The sequence below is a fragment of the Schistosoma haematobium genome, chromosome 1 (genome assembly GCF_000699445.3).
Source record: "Schistosoma haematobium chromosome 1, whole genome shotgun sequence".
Lineage (NCBI taxonomy): Eukaryota > Metazoa > Platyhelminthes > Trematoda > Strigeidida > Schistosomatidae > Schistosoma > Schistosoma haematobium.
Window position 1 is genome coordinate 52311466 of NC_067196.1, and position 15239 is coordinate 52326704.

The following is a 15239-nucleotide window of genomic DNA, read 5'->3' on the forward strand; positions in this document are numbered from 1 at the left end:
ACAAAAAATTAATTGTTTATCAATCTGTCACAAGTGATTAATGCTATCTTCAGTTAGTTTTCCCATAAAACCAATTGCCTAATCAACCGTTCATTGTTTATATTTGTTAATCACATTAATTAATAACGAAGTGTTTAATTCCAGTAAATAAATTTTGATAATCTATTGTTAAGAGTTATCGGCGTATTACTTGTTGGTCAATTATAATCTATGAATAAAATTATTTTTCTTCAAAGTGATTGTTTTTGATTAGTCAAAATCGGTATTACGATAGCCAAAAGGATTAGTAGTAAATAAATGTCAACTTTCTTTTTGTTATTTGTTATCCTTTACAAACTGTTAAGATGTTATTCATGCTCCCAAATGCCCTGATACGGACGAAGGTGGGGAGAGTTATCTCTCCATATCGAAATGCTCTCACATAGCCACACGTATACAGACACTGTCAAGGAAGTCCTACTCACTGCCTTTTCGTGACGGCGTTGTTGATTATCAACTCCAGATGTTGAAAAGAGAATATCCGGCGCTTTAATCTGGTTGGCAGACACGTAGAATCCACCTATGGGAGTTGGGAAACCCTGATTCCAAACGAATGATGCCCTTGGGTTCCAGTATCCTGGAGGAACAAATGGCATATGAACCAATCATTTGCCATCGGTTACTGGGAGACTGTATCCCCTGACGTTGCTCCACTGCCTTGATAACCAGACCTTTAGGTCGAAGGCTCCAAGTGTCACCCTCTGAGAAAACCACCTGCTTTAGTCTGGGCACCCGTGTAGTATCACAACCCACACACAAATCAAATGACTTGTATGGCGCATATGTATTCGGTGCCCCTTTGTACCAACATTATTGTGTTCAAATAAATAAATAATATAGAAAATAAAGAACGATTTCACATTGTTACTTCAAACGTTCAATATAACAAGTGAGTGAAAAAATATGCATGAATATAGTTGGCAACCCATTTAGATAATTCTTTTAAATTGATAAAAGCTAAGAGTAAAATGATTTTTATACAAATTTTTCTAGTTGATTTTCACATGCATGAAATATTAAGTAATTGCAAATAGACTGTAGAGATTTTATATTTGAACATTTTTGCTTTAATAATAGCTACATAAAACGATAGGGTGTGTTTGTAAAGTCAGTTTCAATAAATTCAACATGTAAATAAATATTCGTTGTTACTTTGGATTCATAAAACAACTTAAATTCTCAAATTCACTTGGTGTTGTTTTTACTTGTATCTTCCCATTGTTATTTAGGACTGCAAATGATCAGTCTCTTGTTGGCATATGTGCATCCTGTGCGGATCGCCTCGATATAGCCTTAAATCACAAGCTTTCTAAGCAAAGCTGGATTGTGGCTAGCAGTGGAATCCAGGACACGGTTTCGTCCTATTTCGAACTCGTCGGTTAGACGTACCTGCATCTCAGAGTTGATGTTCACTCTCTTTACTTATAATGCTTGTAAATACGCAATACGCATATAGTATGCACATATAACAGTAAGAGACTGATCAATTACAGTCCTAAACATCAATGAGAAGATTTAAGTAAACAACATCAAGCAAATTTAAACTTCCTACCTCACAATCAGGTGGCTATCGTAACTCACTAGCTAAGTAGATAAGACAATGGCGTTTTAGTAGAATGGCAATGAGTTCGAGTCCCAGAGTGAACAACTCTAGGATGCAGGTAAAGCCAGCTGACGAGTCTCAGATGGGGCGAAACGTGCAACCTGGATTCTACTGCTAACGACTGCCCATCTTTATCTTAAACCTTCATTTCTTTTTACTGAAGTAAATGATAATGGACAATGTACAATCTATTACACAAACTATTGTTGATCACAATGGAACTACATTTCGGATGGTCTTCTTAGCTAGAATTTTGAAATTTAAAATGAGCAAAATGTAAAAGCTAAATAACAAATCTGAAGAATGACCAGAAGTGAGATCAATGATTTTCATTATTTCCTCGATTTATCTCAAGGTTAATGAACGGAAATATGATCCCTTATTACATAATCACTTGATGACAAACAGCTGGAGGATTTAACAAAATAATTTTGAAAAGCATTCAACATTGGTGTTCAACTTTAACTTTGAGCAATAAAAATTTATGTCTCCATTGAATGAAAAATAGTATCGATTATATAAAACATTCTTCCACCTATAATATTTGCTTTTTAACGAACACTAAGAAAGCAATTTATTTATGATCAGAGTAAACAAAACGTGATTCGTTTAGCTTACTGCTGTTATCTTCCAAGAATTTTATGAGTTATACCCTCCGTTGGTTGCATAAGATGGATGTTAGTAAGTAACGTTAATCCGTTGAATTTATCAGATGATTTTACATGCGTGTAGTAAATAAAACCTAGAAGTAGAATACTGCGAAAAGTGAATTTATTTTAATTTTCTTAGATAAGAAGATTGTCTTTTGAATTGCCATATTTCCAAGACCTTTAAATACATAGTAAATAATATAACTTGAACTTTTAGTGATATAACTCTAGAATTAGTTGTCAAGCAACTTCAATAAAGTAAAACATGTTTACTATCTTTATTCAAGAATTAACCTATGAGTTAATCAAATTTACACTTACCGGAATTCAATATGTCAAACTAACCAATTTTATCGAACATTTTTAAATATTTAGATTGACATGCTGATGAATTTAACTAGATAACCGTTGTACAACTTTGTATATCAACTCAGTTGCAAAGCCAAAGTGTTCAAAATTAGATTTCTCAAGTGGTCAGTGTTGTTCACTAAGAGTTCTATACTAGAATAAAACAACTGTCGAGTGCTTCCGTGGCTTTTAATTACTGTCTAGATAAATTCGGTTCGTAGTGCAAACGATATTCAAAATCATCGTAAGTTTACTTTGATATGTAAAACATTTTTAATAACAAATCAACGTTTAAATCAATATCATGATAAACAATTCATATTCATAGAGATGTGTATTCGATTAACTAAATATATATTTAACAAAGTGTTATATTTGACAGAGAAGTATCATGAAAATGACAATAAAACTGTGAGAAAATAAACATTTAAACAACCTTTTTTGAACACAACATTTTTGAAGAATTTTTGGTGAAGTTTTGCTCGTTGAATTAAACAGTTTGTTCCATTCAGTTCAGAGAGCAAAACTCCACCAAATGAATCTACCTATGCTACAAATATTCTCCACCATTTTTGAAGCCTATATGTCTTTTAAGCATAATCTTTTTTAAAAGAAAATTCATTTATTTCATCGTCTTATACTGTCTGGGCAATCAATAAATTAGCCATTAACCTGGAGAACATTGACCTTAAACTGATAAATAACATTTCCGTATTAAATTTTTTTTAGGTTTGTATTTGTTATTTTTGTATTTTGTCTTTAAAAAAATTTTCCTTCCAGAATTTAGTAGAGAAACATTGGTAAGCTCAGTTAGTTACCAGCATTTATAGTTTACATTCACATTTATTTCAGTAAAAACCACAATATTATATTACTTAGTCTTCATGAAAACCTTAACCATCATCAAAGATAATAAAATGCTAAACATTTTCTATAAATAGTGTCTTGTAAATAGCTGTTGTTGTTTTTTATATTCTTCGATGAACAAAAGATTCAATCTTTTCAATTTTCGGTTATGTATGAAAATGTTCTTCATTTTCTCTAGAATTCAGTTAAATCTAAATGTTGTTCCTAAAGAGAGTTTTTTTTCTAATATAATTAAAATAGGACATAATAAGTGATTTATTAAGATAATGGAAAATGTACTAATTCAATTCTGTGTTAAAACAATCAATGGATAGTAACATTTAGTGAAAATTATGTACCCCACTGAAAATACATTTATCTTTATATCTTAATTCCTTTTTGACTGATTATTTTTATTTAGGATAGGTAAGACTATAATTTATGGACGACAGTAGACTAACCTTAAGAGTGTTCACCTAATCATTAGGATTAAATGAGGATTATAAACCTGTGTAATGAATTAGAATTATAATATACATTTGATGATTGAGGTTAGAAATTTGAATTAGGGTTCTTTTTTAATCACAAACTGACATTAATTATAATGCCGTAACTCTATTTAATCAAATAGATGAGTGAAATTCGCGTCAAAATCCGAGATCTGTTAACTTATACGTGATTGGTTCGTTCATAAATTATAGTCTCCCTGGTGTTTCCAATTAAAATATTATAATACACACTTGTAACATAAATGTGCTAATTATTTTAAAAGATGAAATATAGAATTTGATTGTCACAAAACAGAAATGGCGTCTTAATTGTAGGTTATCAAGTCGTTTATTCATTTTAATGAATTTGAAATCTTTAAATTGATTCTTCCTCAATTTCCATTCACCAAGTTCATTTCGGATATACTGAATAAATATTGAATAACCAAATGGTGAGTACAATTATTATATCAATTACCACTAACAAATGGATAGGAAACAGCAGTGCTTAGTAATTTGGCAAACATCTAGCGAGTTGTTTTTGCTTTTATTCTCCTTGAGTGACAGAAATACACTGAGCGAATTATGCAAAGGGATGATCATTGTTGAACCAACTCTAGCTATGCATGAAAAAAAAAATTTCGATTGATTAGGCCTTTTGATTCAACTAAGATTTGGTTACCAAATTGATAAGATATATACAAAGCCATTTGCCAACATATGAATTAGTGTTTTCTGACAAAAAAATGCTTATGCAGATAAAGAATCCATTAGTCAATTAGATCAAGATAAATGAGTACCGAATTGTCAAAATATTGGGTTTTTTTTAGCTTAATTGAATTACTTTTCTGTTACTACAATTTCCAGAAATATAACGTGATTTTATACTTAGTAGAAATTGTGTTATATTTCCCAATTAAGTCTACCATTTATGTTGAGAATTTTTATAACATATGCTGATAATGATTTTACGAATGATAGAATTTGAATAAGAAACAAAAATACAATGAGATAATCTAATATCATTATGAATTACCTTAAATTCAACTTTTTACATATGCATAACGGTTTAGTGGTTTTGATTTTGGTAACTAATAGAAATACAACATTATCAGATTTATTTTGCCATAGTAACTACGTATCACAAAACGATTGAGAAACAAAGATTATATTACTGTAAAATAAATTAACAGTAAGTAGCAAATTCTGTATATAATTTTCTTAGATAACTCTACAGACCAAGCCTTTAAAACAAAGCATAATTATTGCTTATCAGTTTCAGTTTGTAAAGGACAAGAGGCTTGATAGCCTGTGTTAGTCCTAGCAAAGATAGTCTCTCAGTTGACCCAACTTTTTTTCAAAAGAGTCGATGGATGGAGACTCAACCGCGTGCTGAGGTCATGAATTCCACTCGTTGATGATTCGATGAGAAAGACGAATAAACGAAAAACCTTAGCAATAAGTCAAGCAGCCCAATCATATGAGTTTAAAGTTCATTAGATATTTTCATCCTGTTCAATGTGAGGTTACTGTAATACTAGTAGGATAATAAAGTAAAAAGTAATAAATTGTATTTTATAATACGTAATTTAGCATATCAATCTTTAAACAAAAATAAGATACAAAGGAAGCGGTATAAATGAATCGAATGATACAAAGTAAATATCATCAATTCTCTTTTATTAGAATGTCGTGATTACAAATTATCTGGTTTAAATCATTTAAACTTATCTACTGATATAAATTATATAATAATATTGTCAATCACTGTCAAGATGCAAATGTTATTTAGAACTAAAGAAAAATCATATATTTCTGATAAATAATTTGTCATTCAGATTTGATAAATATCACTTTGTTTGTTTGTTTATTTTTATTATTTTATAATAATATATAATATCTACTGACACCGTCCTGAGTGTTGATGTCTATATGCAACAATACGAGGGAATTTTAAATAATAACCAATCCTATCATCACTATATATATATATGAAACGATGTATAGTTTCAGGTAATGCTATTATATCAAGTTTCATTAACGGACTACTATAATATTCACTCAATGAATTATGTAATATTAATGAAAAAAATATTGCGCAGACGATTTTAGCATGTTCATCACAAGTATTATTAACATACAATTTTATTTTTATAAACAAAGTTTTGTGGTGAGACAAGTTCGTTTTATATAACTTGATAGAAATACTTTATGTAAACCATCTAAACCTAAATCTGTTATTGTATCACACTTGTGAAGCTTTTGAGTAATTAAAATATACAAGTTTTATTTACGTTAATTATCAATGAAAACCGTATTTTATTTGGGTATTCAAAGCTAGTGTTTAGCTTGGGGTGATCGTCGAAAATATGTGAAAAATTTATAGCCGACGTTTGTTGTGATTATCTGTTCCCTAAAGAGATTTTAATTCGTTTGACCATGTAGTATATACCGAACGTTTTCGCTGATTTACTTCGATCAGGGCAGAGGATCAAATTTGAACTTAAACATACAATTTGTAACAAAACATATAAAAAATTATTTTACTAAAGTAGAACGTAATAAATTACTTCAGAATCTAGGATATGATGGTTTCCGATAATCACTTCGGTTCTTTGCTACTACCATAAGTATAAGGGCTGTATCACATTAACAGAAAGTATTTACAAAAACGACTGAATAACGATGAACAGCCAAACTAGTTAGGTTCTAGATAGAGAAATCAATGTTCAAAATTTGAATGTAAAACATGTAACTATCACGATTCGCAGGTGAGAGTGGATGAACCATTTAAAGACGTAGGTCACAAGAGATTTGTTGTAATGATAATGAAAGTCGACAAGGAATACATCATATTTCATTTGCTTTAATTAACCCTTAAATTAATCCATTTAATAATGCTGTATTTAATGAATAAATGGATACATCTAAATTTTTCCTCATAAATAGTTAGAACGCTTTAACATTTTATCAAACTTGTAAACAAGCTTACATAAAACGAAAGTATAGATTATCACTTGCCACCTTTAGAAGCCTTGTTGGGGATTAAATTAAATTGAATGCATATGGATAGCTTATCAGTATTGAAAATAACTCAGCTTTGATATTCAAATTTTAAGACTCACTAATCATGTAAAGTCGATGTAAATAATTGTAATTATCATCAAACTAATAGTCATATTATTTAAGCTATATGTGTTATCATTGATAATAAGTACAGAATTAACCCTAAAGGTCACTCTAAGAGTAGCTTATTTTCTCTAGAATAATATAGTTGTATAAATGAATTAACAATATACAATCAAACAACATTCATTATTTTATGTAAATGTTCTCTTTTTCTCTTCTAATTTCTTCTTCTAATATGCTGCTTGATACTATACATTTATCATATTAGTTGAAATTAAATAAGTTTAGTCAAATCTGACAGTTAAAATTTTCATTAACCTCATTCTAAAATATTTTGATGAATCTTGTCCTTTCGTGTTACTTATCTAATACATTGATTATTCAATGACATATTATATTAATTCATTTAACATCATAATTTTATATATTAAACATTAAAATACTAATGATTACCATAAAAACCATGTTAAATTGTTTAAAGTAAGTTTATCGGATTATATCTAATTACGTTAACAATCCAGATGTCTTAAACGTCTATCCGGTAGCTTGGTTTGTTTCGATTCTACTAACAAACATTAATATCAGTTAAAACTATTGACAATGATTATTTTATCTGATGACATTTTAATAACTGGTTATACTATTTTCAAAATATCATTTATAAATGTAATTTCTATTCGAAGAATATTCAAAAATGAACCATTAATGTTTAAAATTACGATCATTGACGATCATTATTATGTTTCAATCGTTTATATTAAACATAATACAAGGAGAGGTGTCGATGATATCATTCAGAAGAACAACCATGACCAAACCATCTAGTTCAAAGGACAAAACTGTCAAAAACGTTATAAAAGTCGATATATATATTGATGTCAACTAAGCCTTTTATAACATAATATACGAGTTGATGAATTATTTGATAGAAATAAACGATAATGAAGCTTACGAAAGGATCATTATGAATTTATTTAACCTTTTTTATGCATTTTTTAAATGTCAAAATTACTTGTTAAAAGATTTTTTTAAAACTATGCAATTTTCTTAAACTTATCAACTTTACTCACAATTCACATAACATTACGTAACAAATGAATTCGCTATTCATATATATATTGGTTCACATAGTTGACATAAAGTATCACTAAGGGATTATCTAGAATAAAACATTGGGATGAAGATAGTCCAATAAAATAAACATTTTACTAATTTTACACATCTGTACGTATTTATGCATACAAATCTTGATATCGTTAATGTAGGTAGATAAATTTAGCCTAATATATTTTTGCTACATTTCTACACAATCGAAATAAATTGGATCATTAACCATCAAATATATGCATAACCAGAACCTAAATACCTATATAGTTTCATAATAATAAATTAGTTTATTGGTTCCGCTACTTGTTACAGATATTTTGAAAACAGTGAACCTTTCCAATATATTTTGTTTTAAAAGTGATTCATCCTATTTCCGATGTTGATTGGTCAATGAAAGAACATAATCATAGATATACTTCATATAGCTATGAAATATCTAATTCACTGGGATTCTAAATGTTTATAATAGATATTAAGTTTAACGAACTTATAGAACTCAATATCTCTTATAATATGGTATGGCATTCATTCATAAAGTTCCTATCATCATAGAAACATTTGTACATTAAATTTAATTATATCAAAATATATTATTCAATAAAAGTTTCAGGCAGGGTAAATCAAACCAAAGAAATTAGATGAAATTTGTATGAGTTCATCTTTACCTCATTTACATTTTGTTTTTAATAAAACTTAGATCGGTTATATTTCAGACTGTTATATTTTTCAAATGCTTTCAAATGATAAACTTTGCTTCCCCCCCCCTCAAATTATATGATACACTACACTCTTAACAGTATCCAACACATGGAAAAATTTTTTTGTTATTCATTACTATGCTAACTAGTTTCAGCTGACTTAATAAAATGTGTATTAAATTATGCACAGAATTCACATAACTATCAATAGCTTATTAATAAATATATGTATCTATGTAAATTCTCTAAGGGATTTTTTAGTCATTTGTCAGAGTCGGTAAAGTAACCAATATTCTTTTTTCTTCTATCTCTCTTGAGATATTTTCAGTTATGGTTTCTTTCTTTCTTTTTATATCTGATACAGTGTTCAACAAAAATAACATACTGGTTTTCAGACATTTCAAACGACTGAACATTGAAATTTTTTAAAATTATATTTTCTTACATATACAATATTTTGAGTAAATTTGTTACATCACAGTCTGGTTTTTTTTATTTTACTTTAATTAAACAAGAACAAACTATCATTTGTTAGTTAGCTTAATTCATAAAGTTACAAAAAATGACTGATCATTAAATAATGTTAACAAACTGTTAAACTGAGTAACTGAGTCTTTATGAGGAAGTATTTTTATTGATGAATAGTTTTTAGTATCAGAAGGGGTTTTGTAGAGATTTCAGTAATTTCATTTGTTGAGATCGTGAGTCAATTGAAGCTAGAACACCAAGGAAAATCTGGAAGCACTGGACGGCCCATCCACGACCCCGGCTCGTTGGATTTGAACCTAGGACCTACTGATCTCGCGCGCGAGCAATTAAGCACTAAACCACCCTACGAGGTGTGATCGTGAATGCGCACTTCTGAGGAGTCCTACAATAGAATGAAACGGCCGTCCAGTGCTTCCAGGTTTTCTATGGTGGTCTAGCTTGAGTTGACTCATGAACTCAACAACTGAATAGTTTTTATTCAAATTTTGTATAACCGTATAACGTTATTTTTTGTACATTTAACAAAACATTTTCATCTTTAAGTTTATCAATTTAGGATTAACCTTTAACTTATCTACAGCAGAAAGAAGTCTTGTGAGAATTAAATCTTAGGATATAATATAAATCAACCAATTATCAGTATAACTAATATCAAAATGCATTACCTGTTCATTCTTCATACACGAAAACTGTTTGATTTATAGGTAGGCTTAATTATTATATAAAACAGACTATTGTTTATATATCTTCAAAGATTTTAAATTAACTGAGGTATCGTTCAGCTTAATTGTATTAAACATTGTTTAATTATTTAAACTTACTATTCTGAAACCACTTTAACTGAAGGTACTGTGATGATAAGGCCTATTATGCAATACTCTTAAATGGTAAGATTTACTCTGTAATACTGTGAGGATAATAATGTGATTTGGTTATATGTCACTGCATAATGTGTTTATATCTGTGCTAAAATTTAAAAAGCATAAATATCATTTTAGAAATAGCCTTGGAGTAAACACTCTTCCTATGTGGATAAAATAACTCAAAAAATATGCAGGCAGTTGTTTAAAAACATTGCATGGATTGGAATGTTACTGGCAACGTTAATCATATTACAAAACCGTCAATTTAAGAAAACAGCCATGTTTATACACTTCTGTGCGATTTTATAGATTTAAATCTTATTAAAATAAATATAACTTGATGAGAACTATTTTAATCCTATTCAGTAACTAAAAAGATATACGGAAGTACTGTGTAAATAATAGGTAGTGAAATTATGCTTATATGTGCTGTCGTGCCTGAGATGGGAAGGAGTACTTACTGAAAATATTGTAGTTTTATTTTTCAGATATGGTGAGTATCTAGATTCACAAACTGATATTTACATCAGATAGATTATATAGAAATTCGTTAAAATGAACTATGTTTAGTGTGTTTTATACGTTTCAATCATAAAAAATTAGTCCATTTTATACAGATATCGGTCCATGACTTCCAGTTTAAGTAAATTTGCAAAAACAGACATAGTTTTGAGTAAGGTTCTCGATCGATAAATTCTTAATTTGGAAAATATCTAAGGTACATCCGAGAGACATTTCGTGACGTTCTTCTTACGTGTTGCATCCGTAATTGTATCGATAAATGAAATAGTTTCAAACTCAAGTTATTATGTTATATTTTAGTGGTCTCACCAATATGTTACGCAAGTATTAAATAAGACGTTTAATCAATTTCTTTGATATTCTTTTCTGTTTTATAATTATTGATAAACCTCTATTGTCATTATTATTCTCATATTGCGCTTAACTTTTAACATTTCAGGTTAACTAGTTGAATAAGTATTTCATTCAAGTACAAGTTTAAAAATCAGTTGTTAGTGTACTAGAAAGTAAAAAGCATCCAAGAAAATGAAGAAATAGGTCGACAGGATTTGATCTGCACTAGGAAGGACCCGATTTCCATGACATTGATCACTACTTAATGATCAATCAATTGTAGATACATTTAGTCCTACAGGAAGTCAGTCGTGTCCCGAAAAGCTCAATGGTAGCGTTTCTAACTGTGAAGCTGAGTGACATGGGATCGAAACTCTCAGTGAGCACCAGTTTCATCAAGATTACAGGTACAGCTTGATGACGAGTGCCAAATAGGTCCGGAGTTTTCTTTTGATTACCTTCAACCACAATCTTATCTCAACATAGTGCACTCAATGTTGATGGCCACATTAAGGCTTGATCGATAGAATTAGATCTGCACTAAGAAGGATTTGACATTCACAACATTGATCAACACTCAATGATCAATCAATTATATAGAAATTATCCATTAACTTATTTATCTAAATTTGTCTTAAAAACTTTTTCATTTTTAAATTTCGTTCTTAAAAGTCTCTCTCCTTCATCTTTTGTATAAACTAATGTTTAATATATTATCTCGGTTCCAATGACTGAAATTCAACTACGAAATATAAGAATCATTTGCTTATTTTTTGAGAAATTTCTAGTTTATAAACTAATGACAAATCATACATTGTAAAGAAATTACTATCTTATATCCTTTGATTTATAGAAAGTTTTCAGCTAATATCAATTAAAGGCTATGAAAACTATATTCACAAATTGTGATAATTCAATCTTAAACCTAATTTTTTTTTTCTATTTTCATTTAGAGTATGTTTATTCATTCTTAAAATAAATGAAATGACTTCATTAGAGAGTGTGATGGTAACATTTAATATTCATTTCTTTCAGCTTCTAATTGAAATATATTAGTCATCTTGATCATATAAAAACAAATTTCTATGGAATGACTTTATACATTATTAGTATATCAACAATCGAAAATCGATAAATCACTGATATTGAATTATGAATAATCAATTGTAATGAAATAATTTAATTAATTTTATTAAAAAAAAACTATATTCAAATGAACTTACTAAATTAATTTTGTCAGTTTTTGATATCAAAATAAATCTTGTTAAATTATTCATCTATAGATTATTATTATTTCCAAATATTAAATAAAATACATTTAATTGTTGATGTACTTTATTAATTTAATCATTATTTACACTTTGTAAAATGATTCCATTGCAAAAAAATCAATAATCAATTATATAATGATAATTATTTGGTCAATAAATTCATTGTTACTAACACTTGGAATAAGAAATTTTATGATTTGGATTAAAATAAAGAAAAGAAAAAAAAGCCATAACAACAACAAAAAATTTAATAAATTTTTAATGAATTACAAAATAATAAAATGAAAAAATCTAACTATAGAGACTGATAGAATAATCCAATCAGAATGAAAGAATATGTCTAGTCAATAGAAAAATTATATTTACCAATCTATATGTTAGTTTATAGATTCATCATTATAAATTGAATAAATATTATGATATGAATTGAGAAGTCATAATAATAGTTGTGTGCTACTGATATAAGTAGAATGTATCAATGATAGAAAATAAAATGTCTGAAGATAGAAGGTTAAGAAGATTAAAGAAAAGAGAATGAGAACAATGAAGTCTGAAACTATTGATTGACATTTGTAGAAAAAACAGTCAAGTTTGAGATAACTGATTGGTATTTTGCAAATAAAGTATTTACTATATGGTATCGTTACCAAGGTTTTGAATAATTTGAGCATTGGGTAGATTGCTGTAAATAAGTAATATTTTTGTAATATCCCCAATGAGTAGAAAAATTCGATTTTCTGACGTTTCGTGACTCAGTGTAAGCTATTTATACAGAGAATAAATAACAAGGTCAGAATTAATGCACGTTTGAAAAAACCCGAGAAAAAATTGGATTAATTCTGAACTGGTGAGTCGCGAAACGTCAGGAAAATCTAGTTTTTCTACTCATTGGGATATTACAAATATATTACTTATTTATATTTACTATATGGTTTTCAAGATTTATTAAAATGTTCTGTAATTTTTGTATTCGAATTCATTTGAATGTCACCCCCCTTTTGTTCTCGTTCGCTACAATCCCATAGTTTTATAATAATAAGTCCAAAATAACTGAGAATATAATGTTTACTTATTGTTATACTGACGAAAAACCAATAATAACGGATAATAATTCTTTCTCAGTTACCATGAGAACCAATACTTTTTCTAATAAAACCAAAACAAAGAGATTTCTAATTATAATCAGTATTTATTACCTCTTTGAATGAGACTCACAATATAAGCACAGTATAAACAAAACTGATACAGAGTAACAAAACCAAAAACACTTTCATGGATGTTATTTAGATTAGGCACTTCATAAATTTCTACCAATTTAATTATGCTCCGAATTCTTATACTGACAATCTTAACAGAGTTTTTAATTTTACATAGCTTTGTTCACTCAGTTCTACGAATGATGATTAGATTTATACAATAATGGTTATTTAGTTATTATTCAAGACTAAGAATCAAATCATATTTCTTCACTTAAAGGATAACACTGTTTGAAAATTACATAATATGAATATGGGTTTGTTTGTAAAACACTAAAATGTAATACAATTTAGATCAAATGACACTAAGAAAATACGTTGATGAACTACATACTTAAAAATCACACCAAATATTTGATAAATGATTGGGTAGAAGGCAATAGATATGTGGGGAGAAAAATGATACTTCAAACGACCGTTATATTGTGACAGAAATATGCAGAATAATAATATTTCGTTAGTTTCTTTTTTTCTGTTACTCATTTCATGAAGATGAATGGTTGCTCAAGCGGAATTGAGTGGTAGCGTTTAATAATAAATCTCGGAAAATTAATAAACAGCTCAATTTTCTCACATTCTGTCAGTAGTTGACGTGTTGTCCATAATCCGGGAGCATTATGATACATTCGCTGGATTAAATCTAAACTTTATTTAGATACATATTACATACAACCGAAAATATGAATATTCAGACCAAAATAACAGCCGTTCCTTGTTCTATCTTTAATTATATAATGAAAAATGATCACTAGGCTGATGGCTTTATGAAATTGTGAAAGCTTTCACTTACATTTTATATATTTTTATTAGGTTACCTTAGATTTTGAACGTAAAATATATCTATTATTTTATCACTTATGACATGCATTTGTTTTAATAAATATTGTATTATCGGATTATACACTTATATTTATTTATGTATCATTATATTGTTAACATGACAAATGACACTTTGTAAGTAATCCGTTCAATACCATCACACAATCACGTACATAGAACACTAGATACGTTGATTGATGAGACAGTCGAGGTAGGACGCGTAGGGAAAATCGGACTTGAAACATTGTTAAACCAATTCCAACATCTGACATAATAATGTAAATTGATTTAAATAAACACAAATCACTAGATATGTTTATGAGAAAAATAAATCACTGGTATATGTGGACGAGTCACTTCCCACACTATCTATTTTGTACACGTGATGATTACCTCACTGTACAACTTACAACGAGTTCCCAACATTAATAGTACTGAGAATTTTATATTGTACTAAAATACAACACTGAATAAAGTCAATAATAATAATAACAATAACAATAATTACAATAACTAGAAGTTTATTCATCAACAAACAAGTTTAATAACCAAACACCATTCGATTTCTATTGTGTATTATTTCGTTGAACATCATCATGAAATCACATACTATACTACCCCACTCTGACATCCAACATTTACACGATTCAATATATTGGAACATCCGTTTCCATTCAAATTGTTTTGAATGATGACTGGTATGGTAACAAGTCATTAATATCGAACACAAGATTTCGAAAAGATGGAGTATTTGAGTTCTCTACTCAATTGTTCATCA